The following is a 21,238-nucleotide window of genomic DNA, read 5'->3' on the forward strand; positions in this document are numbered from 1 at the left end:
AGAAATTCCATTTGAAAAGACGGAGCATTGTTTAGTCTGGAAACCGGAGAAAACTATTTGTTTATTTATGTTCCCTATATCGTGTGCCAGGCAGGTCGGTGTTAGTCGCGACTTATTGGCCGGGGATACATGACTCGCACTTGCATGACCCTTCAAAGGTCATGAAAGCACGACTCGCCTGACTTGAACTAACATATCCAGTAGAAACCTGAAGGAATTAATCGATCATCGAAATAAGACTAAAGCTCAATTTAATGAGAGAGGGGGGGGGGGGAAGATGTCCTAAAATTCTGTATGCACTCAATTTTATAATACTTTCAGTTATCACATGTATTCCGTTCAACGTTGCTGTGTATCGACTATAGCCTATTAGAATTTTCTAGCGCAAGAATCCGCTAACCAATAATTTTCGGTATAAACCATTTCGAGGATTTTTGAAAAGTACGAAATTAAAATTATTTTGCTATTTCGTTTGGTAAACAACACGAATAATTGATTCTATGTCTACCTGACATTTTTAGAAGATTGGCGTAAATAATACACCGTAATACTTACCCTGTATCATACGTCGTAGTATATAATAGAGGGTTTCCTCAAAAGAACTTTTAAATGAAACTATATGTACATGTAATTTGCTTCAATAACAAGGAAACTCAATCAGGCAAACGATATACATTTTAAAGCCATTTATAGTAAAAGCCTCTCAACACAGAAGTTGCTACATCGTCCTATGTAGTCAGATAGAACTATCTGACATAAAAGTAGTGGCTGTAAACGATTTTTTTTTCTCCCTTTATATTTTTGATTCATACATCTAAAAAATCAGTGGGTTGCCGAAAAGAATTCAAAATGATAATGAAAAAATATATCAAGGTTGCAAATTCATGAACAAAATAGCACTACTTTTCTTGATCTATCTGTCTATAGCTAATCATGATACAGTTTCTGAATGCCAATGTGGTTCAAGAAATGAAATGTGACAGGAGGTCTATCACCTGCGGTTTTACTTAGGGTTATAATATACGAGAATTACATACGCAGTATTATCAGTTTTGGCCAACAATAGTCTGAATCCATTTAAGTTAAGAAGGCATTTGAGTTAAAAAAAAAAAAATACTGGACTAAAACGCTGATGATGTTCATTCTTTAAACAATAAATATTGTCGACGTTCGTTTAAAATGAAATAAGAAATATAAAAAATAGTACGTAGTTCCATAAACGGATTTGCCGACATGAACAAGTTCGCGTTCGTTTATTTGAAATCGCTGTCTTAAAAAAAAAAAAATGCAATTCTTCAATATTAATTTTTACTGGAATCTTGCACATTGTTATTTCTAGATGCAAAAATTGTCATGTAAGTTTTCACTTAGAGTACTTTTATTTATTTTTGCCCTGTAAGACATACTCTTCTTCTTCACTCAAAGAGTGAAGAAGAGTATGTCATTTTTTCAAGATGAAGTAATCCTCCCGCTTCTGTAAAAGTGAATTAAAAGTTATACATTTTTTTAAGAAAGTAAGAGGAAGTAATTACATTTTTTTACAGATAATATACAAGGGTCACATAAATATTGTGTGACATATGGCCATTTTAATAAAAAGTGCAAAAGTGCTCTTGCCACCAAGAAACATTATCTTGCAGTTAATGGAATTTTTTGGATTGCCGTTTGGCGTACTTCTAGCAGTGAAAGTGACATCCTATCCTAATTTACGCACAAGCGTAGACCTACACATTTTACCGTGTAGGTATTTGGAACCGAAATCCTATGGAATAGGTTGACTACTCCTTATTCCTGGAGGTGTCCAATGTCTGTAGAAGCATGTATTCACGGGACCGATTTGCCCTGTTCTGGGGGGACGAAAAACTCGAGTTTCTGGGTGAAAAAACTCCCTACCTCCGTATAAGACCATCTCATTCACCTTTAGTCGAAAGAGACCAGATGAAGGTTCCTCACGTCACTGACGGGAATCGAACCCAGGTCTTTCCGACCGAAGGGCTTCGTCTATACTGACTGAGCTACTACGGAGATTCGAAAGTGACATAGGATAATTAATTTGCTATGTAGGAGCCACAGATCATTAAGTTGATATTTAGCTCACTCGGCTTTAACGATGTCCTTTGCTTAGAAAACCCTCGGTTCGAATTCCGTCTAGGGCGCAAAGATTCTTAATCAGAACTTCTCAAGTGAAAGTGAATTGGCGGTCTCATATAGTGTACGGAGTTTTTCTTCTTGGAAATCTGGGTTTACTTGGTTTCAAGGAGGACAAGTTACTTGGCTATCAGAGATCACTGAGTCTAACAAGCAAGGGGAGGAAATGGGAACTGTAATTTGATATTTATAATATTAAGTGATCACCGAAAAACAAAAGTCACTAAGAAATAGATAAAAACAGAAAATAACTCCTGGGAAATACCAGCCTCGTATATCGAATAACCTCAAATATCACATCAAAATGTAAGCAAAAAATGTTTTGTTGTTTCACAGTTTTAATGTTCTCTCTTTCTTTGTGGGTTAATCTGAAAGCTGCTACATTCTTGGTCTAAATTCGCATAACTTCAATTTCAGTTTGTGAGAAAATTAATAGAATATGACAGATGCATTTTTTGCACTGGTTCACAATATGATTTCATCATATTCCAGTTCTCAAATTATAAGAACTCATCTTTAAAAGAAAGCCATGAGTATTTGAATTAAACAGTGAGTAAATTTACACTGCATAACAAAATAAGAAAAGAGTTGCAGCCAATAATTTCTAATAATTTGTCAACATTAATAATTACTAATTATATGAAAAGCCAAAGGCTTCAATTCGGCGACATGAACTTATTTAAGTTAAGGGATATTACATCCCATATTGTTTCTTAGCCGAATAAGAAACTCAAAGAGTTTCATGCCGAATATAGAAACTATATAAAGTTCGGCGATATAGATAAACTTTATATAGTTTCTATATTCGGCATGAAACTCTTTGAGTTTCTTATTCGGCTACGAAATAATATGGGATGTAATATCCCTTAACTTAAACATTAATAATATTTTTTATTACGAAGGCAATAGGTAAACCAAGATAAAGTATTATAAGAGCGCTGAATATCAACTAAGAATAGTCATTTCCATATGAGAATAATATTCAAAATGTGTTTTTGTATCAATACCGATGATTAAAAATATACTGTGTTGTATTTCATATAGCAATGTTCAAATGTAATGATAAATGGATGTGAAAAATTTCATAAGTTTTCTAGCGTCCCACTGAACTTTAACTTCGTGTATAAGCAAACAGGTAGCATGTAAACGAACAGATACGCATTTCCAAGAAAGAAGAGATTTGAATTCATTTTTAAAAGGTATCTTGTTGAACATAACTGATTTCTAGATCACGTATTTTAAAACTATTACTGTTTCATTCCTTTTTACAGTGTATTTTTCTTACACTACACATTTCTTTCATACGGATTTTAGCCCGAAAGTAAAAGACTGCGTTTTTAGGTTATGATAGACTGTTCTCAGTTCTCTAAAACAATCATTTATCATCAAACTTAATATGAACTGCTGGTCGCTGAAAATAAATCTAAAATATTCAAAATCGTAGAAAATGTACATGTATAATGCATGCACATTTCTATTGAAGATACCATTCTTATGTCGCATGAACCTGAAAAAATTGTCTTTTCTTGCTTCATTCATTAATGAAGCAAGAAGCAAGCATTCTGAATGGATTTTATGCTAATTAATCGGAGCAGGGAAAAATTATTAACACTACATGTGTGTGTGTGTGAGAGAGAGAGAGAGAGAGAGAGAGAGAGAGAGAGAGAGAGAGAGAAGTAATTAGTAATTATTAATTTAAAATAACATGAGGACAGAATAAGCAGCCATCCCTTTTAAGGGAATTAAGTATTTCAAAAACAAAAAAAAAGTTCGAAATATGATTTTGATTTTTTGAAAGTTTTTTTTTTTAAGTTGAAGACTTGTTGATTCAGTATTTCCTACATACTTGATAGACAGAAAAATGAATACATAAAATAATAAAAAATAATAATTTACTAATTTCTTCATTATGACTACACGTACAATCAAATAACATTATGCATATTTCGAACTTTTTTCCCCCATGTGCAATTTCAGAGTATTCGTCTCATAAAAATAACGGGGGGAAAGTTGCATACTTTTAATATATCCTTTATAAGCATTTAAGTCAGTGGCGCCACTCGGCTCGATTCAATGGTGCGAGAAACGTCCATTCACCGATGGCAACACGATCAAGACCAAGCTCAACAATCCCCCACTTTCTATCTCCCCCCCTCTCATCGCCGCACGCCTGTACACATACCTCCTGCGTGCTTGTCCCCTACTCTGGCCTCCCTGTGCAAGCAGGAAGCTTGGATATAACCAGACGCTGAGCGCAGCTCTCAGAGCCTTCGATTTGTCGACTCCCCCTGAACAAAAGCAATCCGGGTATTTGGTCACATGACAAGCGCGAGCCAGCCAGCTTGCGCTAGCCCAGAGACGCTGGAACGAAGAAGGCGGACGACGGTGAAGACTACCCGACATTCACTGCATTTTTTGCATCTTTGCAGCCAAAGCAGGGATCCCGAGCCAAACCAACAGGTAAGTGAGATACCTTGAACTTTCTAGTATTAGACTTCGTAATAGCACACAGTCGGGAGATCGCCTGCGTTGCGCTATCAGCTGATTAAAATAACCTCTACCCTCAGGTAGAGCAGACGAGAAACCCAACATGGCGACGACTTATCGCTGACACGACTTACCGCCAAAAAATGCCCCATTCTCCTTAACGTAAAAGGTTTAAAAACTGCGCATGAGTGTTGGCATTTTCTACAATGTTCAGAGTATTTCCGCATGTGCTCCGATGCTTATGTATACCAAACATTATCAAAGTAGAGGTCTTTTCTGTGCACACATACCAATGTACTGTCAGCTGTAGTTCCGTACTAAAATGGAGGCGGAGGATGAAGTCCCGACACCCGATTGATCGTCCTTTTCAAGTTCGCAGCATCAAACTGGTTCATCGCAGGGCCTTCAAACTTTACTAGTTAATCATCCAAACTGTTTGCCACTTACTCATATAACTGTATTGGTTGTAAGAGTTCGAGATGTTGATTTTTCGCTCTACCTCGGTGGGAAGTCGGGTATCAGAGAAAACTAAATTCCGATCGCGGCATCATCGTCATCTTTTGAAGGATTATATTGTTAAATGAGTTGCTAATACGACTTGTGAAACATTATAGACGGGATCGCTACTCTTTTCTAAATTAATTGCGCATAGTGGCTTGAGTTGGACATGCTTTGTTTAGCTGTGGCGAACTTAAATTCGGAACCATGTACAGAAGTCGGCAAGTGACCGACATTGACAGCCATGACTAGAAGCTCGCCGTTGGTATTTTCGTACAAGTCTCCGATGTGGTTGTGATGACGTCGTTCGCCGTAACACCCGACGTCACTGGATACGGGTCTTTACTTGGAATGTCATGGAAAGTAAAGTATCCAGAGTTTGATTGGAAACAGCAATGCCAGAGACACACAACTGCTTTTATATGTCGTCCCTCCGTGAGTCTGCTTGCGCCGTTCCTGTCAGACGGAGTGACACTTTTTTTTTTGAAAGGAATTAATTTAATACTTTCACTATTAATAAATAAGATGGTGCATAATCTTATTTATTATTATTTTTTTTGTTTCCCGGTTTTGTGTACGAACGATATAATCACACATCTGTCTACGAAGGTTGAGGAGCAAACCATAATCGACTTCTGTATAACCCCAGTAAACTATTCGTAACGTGTCACAAAATTTCTTATTTCTGTGACTAAATGCTTCGCCCATCTCCATTGAAAGTGGATTATGTGGTTATTTGCAATCATGAAACTGTTTAAGGATAGAGTTCGATATCTAATGATTAATGCTTGAAAAGAGAGGAGAAAAGGAAAGGGAAATCAGATGCTTTCACCAGTGCTTTCACAGAGTGAAAAAAAGACGAGCTAGAAAAGGAAGTGTAATGGTTCCAACAAATTAGCAGTAGTACAAGGGAGACAGACCTGAGAGAGAGAGAGAAATTGTGGGATGCTGTGATGAGCCTTCCTGTCAAACTTCATGTCGAGCTGTTTATACTTCATTTATCGTCTCTAAACCTGAGTAGATTAAATGTATTTCCGAGACATTTCAAATTCATGTTTTAGGATTAAAAAAAAGCTCACAGTTTAAAAATTATAGCAGAAGACTCTCAGCTTATAAGCTCTCTCTTTTATAAAGGAGTACAAAAAAAAAGTTATATAAATTAAGCCATGAAACTGAGCATGAAGCTGAACAAGTTCAATAAAGAATAAATTACAGAATAACGATGAATACCTATCTGCAAACAGTCTGTTGAAAAATTTTTTTTGGGGGGGGGGGTAGACAAAACTAAATGAAAGTTTTATGTTTCTGCAATGAAAAACCAAGTCATACAAGTGAGCGAAGGGAAATAATATCTCAATGCCTTACACATTCATTTCAAAATATCAGCGTTTCATTCCTGAAGATCGAGTTCTATGTCTATTGAAACAGATGAATTGAAGCTGTTCACTTCCTGTAAAGTTGCAAGTATTTTAATTGTATTTATAATAAAGGTTTTATGAAAAAAAAAAGTTGTTGGTTTTTCTTTATGAGATGTTATATGTTGCGTCTCAAATAACTTTGTATAAGTTTATTGCAGTGTCATCCTATCTGCTGCGGACCACACTTAATCTTATACAGTGCGTATGCGTATTATGATATGCTGGCTGATTTTTTTTTTTTTTTTTTTTTTTATTAAATTCCAGATATTACTAATCAAAATTTGGATTATTAACACCTGAGAGAGGTTTAAATTTTTTTTTTTTTCTAAACCTGGTCACTGCAAGGGTTGTACAAGATCACAAATAACAAGTAAATGTGTGACCCTTGAAAATAGTAGATTTGTAATATTGCCAGCTAGACTGCCTCTGCTTTGTTATTATCATGTTGTTTGCCACGGTAGCATAGATATTTGTGAGTCTTTAGGTAAATGGTTTTCATCACCCGATGTGTGCAACCACCACCAACCTGATCACTGGAATCATAAAAAAAAAGCCACATATTTGGTTTCTAGGGAAGATTATTGCTAACTAATCTAATATCTGTCCCATAGACGGCATTAATGTATTAGACATTTCACAGATGGCAGTCATAAAAAAAATTTATATATATATATATATATATAAACAAAGTAAATAAGAAAGCCAAAATTAAGAAAAGAAGGGCCTATTCGGTATGGATTCGATCGTAATTTAAAAGCTTATAGTAGTTATCGTAGTACGTATTTTACGGCATTACAACGTTATCAAATCAGCCACAGCCAACCAGAATTAAATTAACAGTCGTTCATTACAATTTTGAAAGTTTGACACAGCTGGCAGTTCTCGCTACTTCTTATCAGCCAAAAGGTAAGTGTATTTGGACAAGCCGTTCATCAGTTATAGTTACGTTAAATATACTAGTTTCACAATTAGAGTAGCAAAATATGAATTGGGAATGATTATCGTGGTTAATAACTATATGATAGTTGTCATTCACCCAGTATATATAATTTCCATATGGAAATAAACATATTTCTTATATACACTGCATTAACTGAGTGACGGTAGTAAATAAGATGATAAGTTGTGTCAGTGAATAATGCTGTACTCATTATATGATCAAGATCTTCAGCAATGAATATAGAATAATTCATTCAGTAAAAGACTGAATATCTTCAACAACGAATCAGTACTTCATACAGTTATCAAGCTTGATATATACCCCGTGTTATATATTTTCCTTTTTTTTTTTTTTTCTTTTCCGGATGACATTCGCCTATTTCAAAATTATTTCTTTCAGTTTTATCTCTTACGAATCTTTAATTCGGAGCACAATACGTTCCCTATATATACATATCATAGACTTAAATCACTAGCCCCCCCCCCATAGTCTCAACTTATGAAAAAGTAACTGTGAAACCAGTTGTCCCAACACAGATTTATGTATAATACTCGTAGGCACTCGAACTAACTTATAATGTATTATCTTTCGTTAATTTCATCATTATTGTGTTGACTGGAACGGACCTGATTACACTCAAATCCTGTATGCGATATTCGCATCCTATCACTTATACATCCTATCCTATCCTATCGCTTCACTTTACCGATTCGTTTTTTTTCCTCCTTTTACTGTCATTCTTTCACGCAGGAGTTACTTTTTTTTCCTGAAATGGCAGGCTAAATTTCTGAAAAAGACTGAAACGAGGGTGTGTGTCTGTCTGTGCCAATGACTAGTCTATACTAAGTGCTACATCACTATTGGTTCCGTAATCAAAATCCTCAGCCGAACCTTAAATGCTTAAAAAGAGGTAACGTGTACAAGTATATAATATGAATAAATCGAAAATTCTGTTGAGCAGAACTGTAATTCTAGAGTCTCATGGAGAGAACCGGTCGAAAGCTCGTGCAGTAAATGATATGTTCTATATCAGTTATATGCATGCATTTCAGAGTCAGATGATTGAGTGATTATGTGTATGGTTCGTTTTACATAAGTCTGTTTTACATATAATTTTGCAAACGTTTGTGCCTCTTCTTGCTGAATATTTACAGTTTGAGAGAAATAGATATCAAAGGAAAATAAGTTGGATAGAATAATTCATTGCACTTTAGATTGCAGAATAAATGACATAAATGTAGATTCCTGGTTACCTGAGTAGATATTCATGATCTAATGGAATATTTGTATTCCATTATATCGTAAAATGAATGTCTTTCTTTAAAATATAAATATTTTAAAGAAGAACATTCACATAATATTTTCTTTTGTCTATGTTAATTTTCTATCTTTCGCATAAGAAAAATTAGCGCCTTCAAAAAAAAAAAAAAAAAACTCTCGCGAGAAAATCGAAAGGCTTAATTTTGTCCAAAGGCTGTGGACATCTGAGAGAAACTTTAAATTTGGTTGTACATATTTATAAGCACGTGCTCACTAACCGACATATTCATTTATGATAACAGCGCAAGCGATTTGAAAGATAAAAATAGTAGATAATGGTTGCCATAACAACCATATTGTCAGGAATGAAAAAAAAAAAAATGACGAAGTTAAATTCATTTGCTGTTGATGTGTGCAAACTGCAGCTTTAGCGAGTAGTTATTTTAAAGTAATTCCAGGAGTATCCTTGTCAGTTGAGGCTGGTGGAAATCTGATATCGTGGTCCCTTGAGGCATACCTCGATGGCTTTCTCGAGAAATAAAACTAGAACAAAGGTTGTCACACGTCATCACAGTACGATATCTTGTTTCTTTGAGAACTGCACATGAGGTTGAGATGTTTTGTTTTAAGTAAAGCGAATACATGCACATCATCAATGTACGAGTGCTAAAGCAGGAAAATGATAATACAAATCGACGTACTCTGCGCATTTTTTGGCAGAAAAATCAGCGAAATCGGCCCATGTTTGGCATTCGTTTCAGAGCAACTGTACTCTAAAGGAGAAAAACAATTTTTATAATCGCTAATCCTTACTTAATGTACAGTACTTGTTAAGTTATAGCGTGATTCTGCCCAATATATTGGCAATGATTGTCAAGTGGGTCGAATAGAGCAACACTAGCGATGACGTCTGCGTAACTGACAAGTGGAAAATTTGCTCAGGTGTTATTATCAAGGTCTCCTGACGAGGGATCCAGAATAAACACCTGTTCTTTTTTTAATTCAACATCTGTTGGGAATGACGTTTATTTTGTAGTAGGTCATCCAAACTATACTAATTATAAAAGATAGTGTAGACTGAGTTTATTCACTTGGTTTTTCGTAAAAGCAAAACTTAGCGTTTATCTGTCGTGCAGAGTGCGTGCTTATGGATCTAAAATGTAATGTTTACTTCCACAATTAAAGATTTAATATATGTGTCGAAATGTAGACTTTGAAGCGAATTTCTGGATTAAGAGAGCAGGTAATTATATTTAAATTCAAACTTGCGTTCTCTAGGAGTGAGCATGAACTATGGTTTGATTTCAATAAATCAAATCGAAAGTTATCAATTTGCCAAAGTTGTTTATTTGACCATTGGATGCTTAAAGTTGTATCACACTACATTAAAAAAAAAAAAAAAAAAAGAAATAACAAATGAACACATTTTGTTTTCACCACAACATACGCCTCCCAAACTCCATGTAAGTTCACTGAGATCTTGCGTTAATAAAAGAATTCTGGACAGTATGTGCTCTCTTTTTAAAAAAACAGTTACAAGCAATCGTTTATATATAACAATCTTTCTTCATTTATTTATACCTTGCGAAGAAGTGCAACACATTTGTCACTCGAAAGATTTCGGTATTTTCTAAGAAAATACCGAAATCTTTCGAGGCGAATGGTAGTAAACTGCGTTGTTTCAAAATGATAATCCAAGGAAAACATGACAAAGTCTACAGATAACAATGTATAATTTCGGTATTTTCTTAGAAAATACAGAAATCTTTCGAGTGACAAATGTGTTGCACTTCTTCGCAAAGTATAAATAAATGAAAAAAGACTGTTATGTATAAACGATTGATGGTAACTTTTTTTTTTTAAAAAAAAAGAGAGCATATACTGTCCAGAATTCTTTTATATATACTTCCGCTCTCTTTTCTCACTCTCGCTCTGAATAGCAATTTTGAAAGTGGTATGTTGTGGTTACAGTAAATGAGATATCTCCAGAGAAATACAATTCCCATAACAACTCCACCCATATAAGAGAGAATACAAGCAATTACGACGCGTTTAAAAGCCAGTTCATTTTAGCAAGGCTAATACAAGTCCAACGAATTCCTAGAAGACACAGGATATACCAGGAATTATGAAGAACAAGTTTTTAACAACAATGGTGATATGACAAGAACAAGGAGTTGATTTAACAATCCTTCAAGGCGAAATTTCTAAAGACTATGAGAAAACGATAATTATTGAAGCGAACGGTAGTAAACTGCGTTGTTTCAAAATGATAATCCAAGGAAAACATGATAAAGTCTACAGGATAACACAATGTACAATTAATCAAGAATGTTCCATCTTTAGCTTTAGTTCTAGTGAAGAATGTAGAAAACTGATCATTTTAGTTAAGAGTGAAACAGACATAAGCAGACGTCTTTGTGGGTTCACCGGAGTGTCACTGAGAAGGAAACCTCAGTTGAAACTGTAACGAGAGACTTATTCGTAGTGTTTTTTCAAAAAGAGCTAAGTTAGCGGGTGAGGGACAGAAAGATGGGAATGTTTTCTTTCTTTTTTCTCTCCTGGTGAAGGGGAAGAAAGAAACCCAGTTCGTGAAACTGTCTGATTTTGCAAAATTAGGTCTCGGAAGTTAATTATCTTGAATGTAGCAGGTAACTGTGGTAGGAAGGATAATGATATATATATATCAGAGAGAGAGAGAGAAATAATATGTCGCTGAAGTTCTACTTTAGTAAGTGAGCATAAAGATTCATTAGATGCGCTACGTTTTTCTTATTTTTTTATTCGTTAGGCTGTTCGATAATCATGACTATATCATATCAGCTATGAAGAAAACACAGCTTCTTTACATAGTTAATAATGGAACTAAATGTAATCTCTTTTGGCTTCATGTTAAACGAATCTTGTTAACTACAGATCACTTAATCAGAGAATGCAGATTTTGGATTCAGGATATTAGTATATATGCGAACAAATACTGAGAGGAAGAACATCACTGTCTTTTGTTTTGGTCGATATATTTATTAATGAATTGTCCTATATATTAATATATGTATAATATTTAATGAAATCCACTTTGCTGACTTATATAGTTAATCCGTGAAAAGTGGAACTGACTGTATTACTTTTGCTTTAGCTCTCAACAGTAATAGTACTGGTGCATAATATAAAAATCTAGTGGTTTATTTGTCTCTTCAACTCACGAAAGGTTGTCAACCTATAGAACATTAGTACCATGCGAGGGATAGTTAGGTAAGCATAATGTGGTCTTATAGCAAACATTCAGTGCCACGCCATTTATTCATAAGAAATTCGCAACTTATTGTTGAGTTTCCAAAACGTGTTAATCGGACTTGTGTTAGTGCTTATCCATTTTTTTTAAAAACGTATTTCTTTTTTGGAATAATGTGTGTAATCACATTAATTTGTACTTACTTTTTGGCAAACTTAGAGACAAATACAGTGTACTGAATGAATGAATAATGCAATTAGGCTAAAATTCCGATTTCAGCTTATATTTTGAACAATCAGTACATAGCTTTTAAAGCTGTAGGATATTTCCTCTGTGAGGATAGCGGCTTGTTTCGTGTTGGTCGGCGATATGGTGGTTAAAAGTTTAAAACTCCTGTGATCCACCAACTCTTATGTCGTTTGGTACGGAAGTCACTCGCACCTCACTAGTGGTGGCATCATCATGTAATTATACAGGCAGAATAACAGTAGTTTGGGTTCAATGACATATCAGTGGAACAGTTTTACACCCTAGAGTTGTGCATAGTACAATGTTCTTGTGTTGAGCAGCTTGTCATTAATTTAGATTTCAACTAAGTGGACATCATTAATAGTTAATTCTCACACGAAGAATGAACACCTAAAAATCCTGTGCGCAAACAATCGCTTTGTCCCATCATATTTAATTTTGCTAGTATTAGCGCACTGAAACTATACTGTGGAGGCGTTTTGCAAGACAGACAGAGAGCTTCTTTTAAATAGGCTTTCTGAATAGTTTCATTTAATGTAAATTTCTTTATAATAAACATTCATTTACATTTAGTGCGATTGGTATATAAATATGAGAAATAGCAAACAACTTCAATTTTACTCACAATTAATTAGTATATTTTTATGTATATGCCAAATAGTTAAGTTCCTGCTAACACGAATCGATAAAGATGGAAGGGACGAAAGTAATGTGTGCCGCTAAACATTAGCTTAGTATTTTATATTATCCTCTACAACCCGATTAACATGTAATAAGTATAAAAATACCCAGATACCAATACCTTTTGAAACAACTAGGAAAAAAAAACAAACATTCGGTTTGATTAGGATCATTCTGGTAAAATTTGGGATTTGCAATGTTTACTAAACTTTATGGATAAAACTATTGGCTTAAACTGGACAGTTTTTTATATATAAACATGGAAGCGCTTCATACAGAACCATATTTAGTATTAGCCACCGTATAAACCATGCGTACATCTTGAAATCAGTATAAATTGACTTTTTGTGTTTTTGAAGTGATAAAGTTACAGAAGTATAGTGATGGTGCCGTTAAACTGTGGCTGATATAGAGGTGGTCAAAGAGCTTAAATGTGCTGCGATAATAAATTACGTTACGATGCATAATAACTTTTTCAACGATTGCAGTAGCAATTAAATACGGATCATAGGTGGACATATCGTTTTTCATTCTTGCTTAATTCAGAATTTCGAATTTGCTTTTGTATTCACAGGAAAGTATATTCTATATATAGAATATACTTTTTTTTTTTTCTCTATAGCTATCAGAGCATGTCAGCTCGTCGGAGCGAAAGAAGAATTTTCAATTAATGACACTCCATAGTTGGTAAACGGTTCAGACTCAGAAGGTATGTAGCATATTTTTGTTGTTAAAGGATATAACAAAGGATGATAACAAAGGGTTTTCGTTTAAAATGTAAAACTATTTATATTTGCTTAAAATGTCAATATTTTAAAATCCTTCCTCCGTTTCATATGTGTTCCGATTTCTGATATACGACTATTTCAAATATATACATTTCGATATCTAAAGGAATCAAAATATTTTCACTTTTAAACATTACGAAACAAATAAATTACAACTATTTTCATTTATATTTCACAGAGCTACCCCCTACTTTAAAAACACTGTTTTCACTGTCTAAATAAAAGTTGTAATCAAATGTTTTATCTGATTATATCTGCAATGGGTTCACATTAACACCTGAACCTTTTAAACAGCCGTCATCGTTTGTCTCCACACCAGAACGAGGCGTTCTGATTGGGTTCAAACAACGGCCCATCCCCGGAGAGGCTATCTGTGCTTATACTGTGGGTGGCATTACCCCCTTAGCCGCAGCGGGACGCCATCAATCAGACGCTTGTCTATCTATTGTATTGTCGCGGCACACAGGAAACATATGTTTGCCGTGCGGGAGGGTATTGGCGCGTGTGCTAGTGTGGAGTTTAGAGAATGTAATTGACATGTTTCAAGCGCAGATTGTACAGAAGAGAATTTCCAAAAAAAAATAGCAAAATAAAACAATTCGACACAAGAATAATGGAATACAAATACACAAAAAAGAGTAAGAAAATAACGTAGAAAACAGTTTTAAATTAGAATGCTCATCTTATTTTCTTAACTCAAATTAATAATATATCTCATAAAAATACATTATTATTACTATCATTATTAACGCGGATGGGGTAGCTTGCAGTAACGCTTGGAGCAGACGTGGATTTTTTTTTTTTTTTTTTTAACTGACTAAGGTCATACAAGGAAGTGTTAGTGCCTTTTGGATTGCATTAATGATCGCAGTTGCAACTAATTATTCAATAAGTTATTTCCGACAAAGAAATTAAAACAGTCCTAAAAAGTTAAAAAAGCGATATATATTGTAAAAAAATCTTCCTACGTAATAAACGAATGAATTAAAACTGATTTTTTATAATATAATAATAACAAGCTGAATGAAAATGCATTTTGTTTTGTCTTTTTGTGACCTGATAATTTTATTATAATTATCCACGGATCGCTAACATCTTAGCGATCTTGAACGTATATATGTACATTACAGGAATTGTCTGATATTTTGTTTTTGTTGGGCTGTAGAGCCGAAAGTTGAGCACCTCTTATAACTAAAGCTTCTCAAACGCGTAGGCCAATAGCTCTCAAAAACTTATTTTGCACTCTGGTATTCTTTTTATCTTTTTAAAATTTTACATAATATTACATTTATGCATACGTCATATTTGTAATTGCTATGTTTCTTTTGTAATTATTTTTGAAGTCGCTTATGCGATAAATCAAATATAGAAAATATTTCATCCTGAGTTCACTAATAATGTTTGTTCTATTTCTTTTTTGGTCATACAACCGGTTATGCGACCTAAGTCGTATAGAACAATATAATGGACAAAACTGAATTTTGTGTTTCAAAAATTGAACGGAGGAAACAAAATTTTAGTAAAAGTAACAGGTGCAGCCCGCGTGAATATTCAAGTTAGGGTGTGTGTCCAATGATTTGTTTGAATCTGCGATCGCTTTCTCCCCTTCCTGTGCAGTTTTTACAGAGTGGTCTAAACAGCTTCTCGGAAAAGGAAATACCATCGATTACGCATTAACCGAATTGCTGCAGAAATTGCAACTTATAAACTGATGCTCATGTTATATCAGGACCTTTTTTTTTTTTTTTTCAATTGTCAAATGATTTGTTATGACAGCTTTGCCATTATTATTGAACTTTCAAGCAGTTTGTCCTTTACGAATTGCTGACAACTATACTGCTTCTGGCGATTCATTCTGCAAGAATCCCTTTAATTATAATCCGACAGCTAAAGAGGATTAAGCTGAAGAATGTTATCTGAAATTCTTTCCTGAGAGAGAGAGAGAGAGAGAGAGAGAGAGAGAGAGACCAGCCGGAATTACGATTGGCCGCATTTTATGTTTAGTGCTAACTGTTGCGGACACTGCGAAGTAAGAAACACTAACAATGCATACGCTAGTTATCAGTTAAGATTCAGATGCTTAAGCTTAATTTTCCAAGATACATATAGAATAATATGTAAATATAAGCTGAGCAAGACAGTCGTGCACAGTCTTCAGCAAAAGAATATCAAACAAGAATTTGAAGATAAATGTGGCACTGAAGAGATTCTGAAACATGTTTATCATCAAACTTCTGTAAGATAAATTTTAGAAAACTGAATGCCTCAGAAAAACCGAGATCAACTTGTGGAAGAATCTGTATTAATTTTTTCAAATCAGTTGATCAACAAAGGAGCATTGTATTGCGATTGTTCAAACTGCAAACATCTATCTATTATCTATCTATCTATCTATATACTGTACATATACTTTCTTAAGCGTCTACATTTATTATTGTCTATTTATTAACGTCATTCGTTAGGTTTTTTTTTTTATTCTAGTTTTTGACAGAACCGCGAAGCCATTGGTCTTCGTTATATGCAATATTTGGGAATTATATATGTTCCATATATCAGTTCAGTAGGGTATACAATAGTATGCTCTATCCTCCTGGTGTCACAGATACTAAATCTGCTCTACATCTTACTAAACTCGACCTATTTTCACAACATAATTCATTACAGTTTATTTCCCCTACCCTCCCAAGCTTTGATAACAGTTGGGCAATACTTTTACGTTTCTTTAGTTGGCAGCGACATTTTTTAAAAAAACATAGCTTGGTAGGAAATGGTTAAACGAGCGTGCGCCTTACATTGCTTCCGACTTCGTAGCCGCAAATCATAAATGTAATTCAGTTGTAAAAATTATTTTTGTTATTTATTATTATTATTTACGGAGCTATTTTGAAGTCTTAATTACGTTATCACAATGAAAAGCAAGCTAAGCAGAGTTTTGACTATTTCAGCTATAAGTTGCTAGAGCTGGGATTTTTCATCTAAGAATGCGTGATAAATTATTAGGAATACATAAGCAAAAAGAATTTTTGAGAAAAAGTTGACAAGATTCCTAGCATAAGGTAGATTTGCAAGACTGCTTTTTGTCAGAAAAATAAGAGCGAACTGCATTATAGCAAATCTATTTAGATTTTTTATAACAGACTGTGCTACATTTAACAGAATGAAATGTGTTTTCGCATTAAATATTACAGAACCTTTCATAACAATAATTCGAAAGTAATATAACTTCTTCCTATTTTATACACGACTTTGTATAATTTGTGCTATCTTGGTTTGAAACAAAGTTTCTGATAATTATTAATAAGGAATTAATAATTTAAAATTGTATTACCTTTACAATCTTACTAATATACAGCAATCAAATTATTTTTGGTATAGAACAGCTTAATTATAAGTTGATCTATTATAAATCAGAATATATTGTAAATGTATATAATAATAAAATTATTATTATATTAACTTACAGCAGCGTGAAGTAATGCACGTTAACCGCGAAACTGATTAGTATTCCGATTAAAAAAAAATAGCTTTTCAGAAAAAGGTATTTATTTTGTCGCTTTTTGCATAGTCTCTAAATTTTTTTATTCAATTTTAATTTAATTTTTTTTTTTCAATTTTCATTTTTAATTTTTTCGTCTATAAGAACTATCTGAGTAGTGCTAAAAATAAAGTGTATTATGTGTGGACAGTTACCTGCAAATAGTCATACGAAAACATCTCGTTTGTGAATTCAGATTCAGGAAAATGTGCTTGAAGTTGGGGTAGTGTAAATCTGGGGAATATCATATGACTGAAGGGGAGAAAGGGAAGATAATAAAATCACACTCAAAGAGACTCTGTGAAATAACTGATCAGTGAAAGAGTATAGAAAAACATTTGTACCTTTTCTTTACCCGATGATATTATGGCACAGCATATTTGGAAAATATCAGATGCACGAAAAACGGTGATGAGCTTGAAAGGTTCTTGGTTTGAAAAAGGTTAGAAAACTGCGCTAAGATTTTCTTGGGTAATGATCGGCCTTACACTACTTCGCCCTTGTGGCGGAACAGATCTTTTCTGCTTTAGCTTAAGTTGTTGCGCTTCAACTTCAATGTAGACTGCCTGTTCATCTATTTTTAGTTTCTGCCAATTGATCTTTTCTGTACCCAACTTCCAATTTTTTTCTCTCTAATTTAAGTATTCTTTTAAGTCCATTCCATAAATATGCTCATTCCATTCTATTTTTTATCCATTCATGTATTCATCGTAACCTGACAATCTTCGTAATTTTTTTTTCATTTTTTTCTTCTAATTTTGTATGATTTTAGATTTAATTTTAGAAGAAAAACGCACAACGCACACGTTGTATTTATTTGTTACATACGCATACTAATATTGGTTGTACCATAGATTTATAGATAATCTTATTTTCGTTTTTCTCTTGTTTAAATCTTTATTTTTCCATATAGTTGCATTTAAACACTGTAATATTGTACTAGTATTTTAATTTTTTATTAGCATCACCAGGTTCTAATATAGCAATAAAACTGCTTTTTAGAGAACATCTTCATTCACTGCGAGTAATATTTTATCATCTATGCCTAACCAACCAAATCTAGATCCTTTTTCTTGCGTATTTGTATATTGATTTTATTACATATTCATTTTTTGTGTATATATCTTTATTCATTTCAGTAATTTGAAGTAATGTATCTCTTGATGCTTTTACTTTAGAAATATCTGAAAGTCTTTTATAAGTAAGTGAAACGCAAACATCGGATACTAGGAAATCCAATTCAGTTTAGGTGAACTGACTTTTGTCAGTCTCTCTATCTCAAATTAGTCTTTTTTCTTCTACTACTTGATTTTATCAATTTTTCAGTAGAATCATCTTCACGAATTGTCTTCATCTTCACGCACGTATAGCATCAGATAAATGATAAATTCTGCATTTACCGTATCGTTATCTTTTGTGTCCGCGCAGTTATTCGAGTGGCTATGTGCTTCGCAACCACATGCCTGGGAAAGCAGTGTCCTGGGTTCGATTCTCTTCGCTGACGTGAGCAGTTTAGGATCGTTCTCAGTCATAGCCAAGTTAGCCGGTTTTGGACGTGGAGTGCAGGGTTTTTTCCTCCCGCAAACAGGCAAACCGACCTTGAGAACATAACTCTTCTACAGACATAGGATACACTGGGAGGCATAGGGCTAACCACCTTATCCTTGTATAAAGGTTGCAGTTATAAGGAATAGAAACCTTCGACACCGTAAAGGTAAAAGAGGGAAAGATTAAGAAAGAAAGTTATCTTTTGTAGGGGAATAAAAACATTTGAAACTTACGATCTCAGTAAGATGACATAGTAAACATGCTATGAAATTTATGATATCACCTCTCTTATTTTCACATGACATAAATGGTGACATTGGGATGACTTGTTACGGAGTGTCTTAAAACGACGGCAACTGACTTAGAAGATCATTGAAAACCATGGGGGGAATAACTGCAACTGTGGAACTCATAGAACATAAATTATATAGGATCGCTATATTTTGAGAGCCATAATTCCGCTAATTAAGGATGGCTGCACAAGGTGTACTAGAAGAAGCAACCGAGACATGCAAAATTAATGAGAAGAATGAATTTAACATAAATTAAAAGGTGGCTAAAACTAGAATAGTGTGGCTTCTTTGGCGTTCTTACACTTCTACACAGTAAAATCAGCAGATGAGTAAGTTGCACAAAAAGATGCAACAATAGACGAGGAACGGCAATCATCCCATTGTGAAGATGGCGAAAATTTTGTAATAGTATATTTGAATGGACATTTGACGGACAATTCCTGTACATGTGACAAAAAATGTACAAGAAGAAATTGCTAGGCATATGAGTATCCATATGTGTCATATTGAACTAAATAATTTATTTGATTCATTCACGAGAAGGATTTTCTATATCTGTCCAGAACATCCACACAGTTTTTCTTCCGATTCCTCTGAGTTTTGAGATGCATTTCGGAAGTCCACGTGATAAATCAGTCTGAACACTTTAAAACATTTATAAAATGTCATACGTGGAATAACGTAAAGTAACACTGAGCGCAGAGTCACAGCTTTTTTCCCCTCTCCTCTCATTGAAAAACAAAAAGAAAAGAAAAGATTAAAAAAAAAAAGAAAATCTCATCAGGAGAAAAATGTATCGTATAAACTCGACCGCCGAATAACTGTTGAGTAGGACACCTAAAATCTAAATTACTGGCCCTTTGACTATTTCTAATGTTCGCTTCCAAATACTTGGGATGACAAACAACCGATTTTTAGTTGCTGACAAATTGTTATAATCGAAACATTTTAAAGCTGTTTTAAGTTGTCTGTTGCCGTAAATAGAAAAACCGCCAGCAATGAGCGGTAAGTAAATATATTGTATATACATATGTGTATGTTGCAGCTATCTGGATAAATGGTTCCATTTATCCAGATAGGTTTTCAAATAATTTGTGAAAACAGAAACAATGAATAACTGGTAAATACTGCTCGTAGTAAACAAATACATTATAAAATAGATAATTTCATAGATAATTGCATAAATAGCACACAGACAATACGAAAGTTTTTCCGAGACGTGCGGAAACTACCTAATGACTGCAAGATTATTATTATTATTTAGAAAATGTGCTTCTTTCTTTGTTCTTTATTTTCTATTTGCGAAACAAAAATTATATTTTATCCTCAGTAATCAGGAGGATGATATTAAATATGCATTCTGACGGTCCAAATTTCTGAAATTTTTTTGGGAAAAAATATTTTCATAAACCAATAGGCTTAAGATAAAATTAAAAAAATACTGTCGGAACTGCATTGTAAGTAGTAAAGCCACTTTGGGCATATAATTATTTATACAGTATATCTAATGGGCATACCACAGGCTTCGGTAACATCGTTGGGCAACAATGAGCACGTGCTGTTGCAGGCGTGTGAACGTCTGCAAGAAAAATTTTCCAACGAGATGGGCAAAATGACGCTGGTGTTTATGTATGTGTGTGGATCGATTTACAGGCCTCGTTGACCGCCTCTAATTATTAACATGCTTGCCGTTAGAGACGTCTGTCGTTACTTGTAACCAACGTTCCACAGCGTTGGTAACCTAGTGACACTAATATTAAACAGGTTCCACTTCTAGGTGCAAATACGAAAAGCAGACGAGGAAAATCATACATAGCATTAGGAACCGGAAAACCGAAAAGTGGTATGGTTACTGAGATGATAAAGAAGGAACATCCAAAAATGATTTTTTTTTTTAATTTTCGCAAAGTAACAAACATTTCATAACAATTATACACGAGATATGGTGTTCGTTTCCTCAATTTTCTCCTTTGTTTAGAATATTAGCTGGCCTTTCATTTAACAGCTCGTAACACATGAGCGGCACCATAGCATAAATAGTTTTTTTTCTTTTTTTTCAAGCAGAGCATTTCTATTTTATTATGTTCTACCTTTCATTAGAACCCTGGGGCAGTAGCAAACATTTTCATTTCGGCTGAACAGACCTAGGTTCAGATCCAAT

At 34.1% G+C, this 21,238-nt stretch overlaps 1 protein-coding gene across 1 annotated transcript in view; it reads left to right on the forward strand.

Moving 5' to 3' along the window:
• The first annotated feature begins 4,518 nt into the window (after window positions 1-4,518).
• LOC150105577 (uncharacterized) overlaps window positions 4,519-21,238 on the forward strand; it is a 121,364-nt gene continuing 104,644 nt past the window's right edge. Inside the window, exons 1-2 of the mRNA XM_090394926.1 lie at window positions 4,519-4,608; window positions 13,536-13,622. The gene's annotated coding sequence lies outside the window, so the exon portion shown is untranslated. The remainder of the gene's footprint in view (window positions 4,609-13,535; window positions 13,623-21,238) is intronic.

Source organism: Typopeltis vanoorti, chromosome 6 (assembly GCF_054136105.1).
Source record: "Typopeltis vanoorti isolate ZY-2024b chromosome 6, IOZ_Tvanoo_1.0, whole genome shotgun sequence".
Taxonomy (NCBI): Eukaryota; Metazoa; Arthropoda; class Arachnida; order Uropygi; family Thelyphonidae; genus Typopeltis; species Typopeltis vanoorti.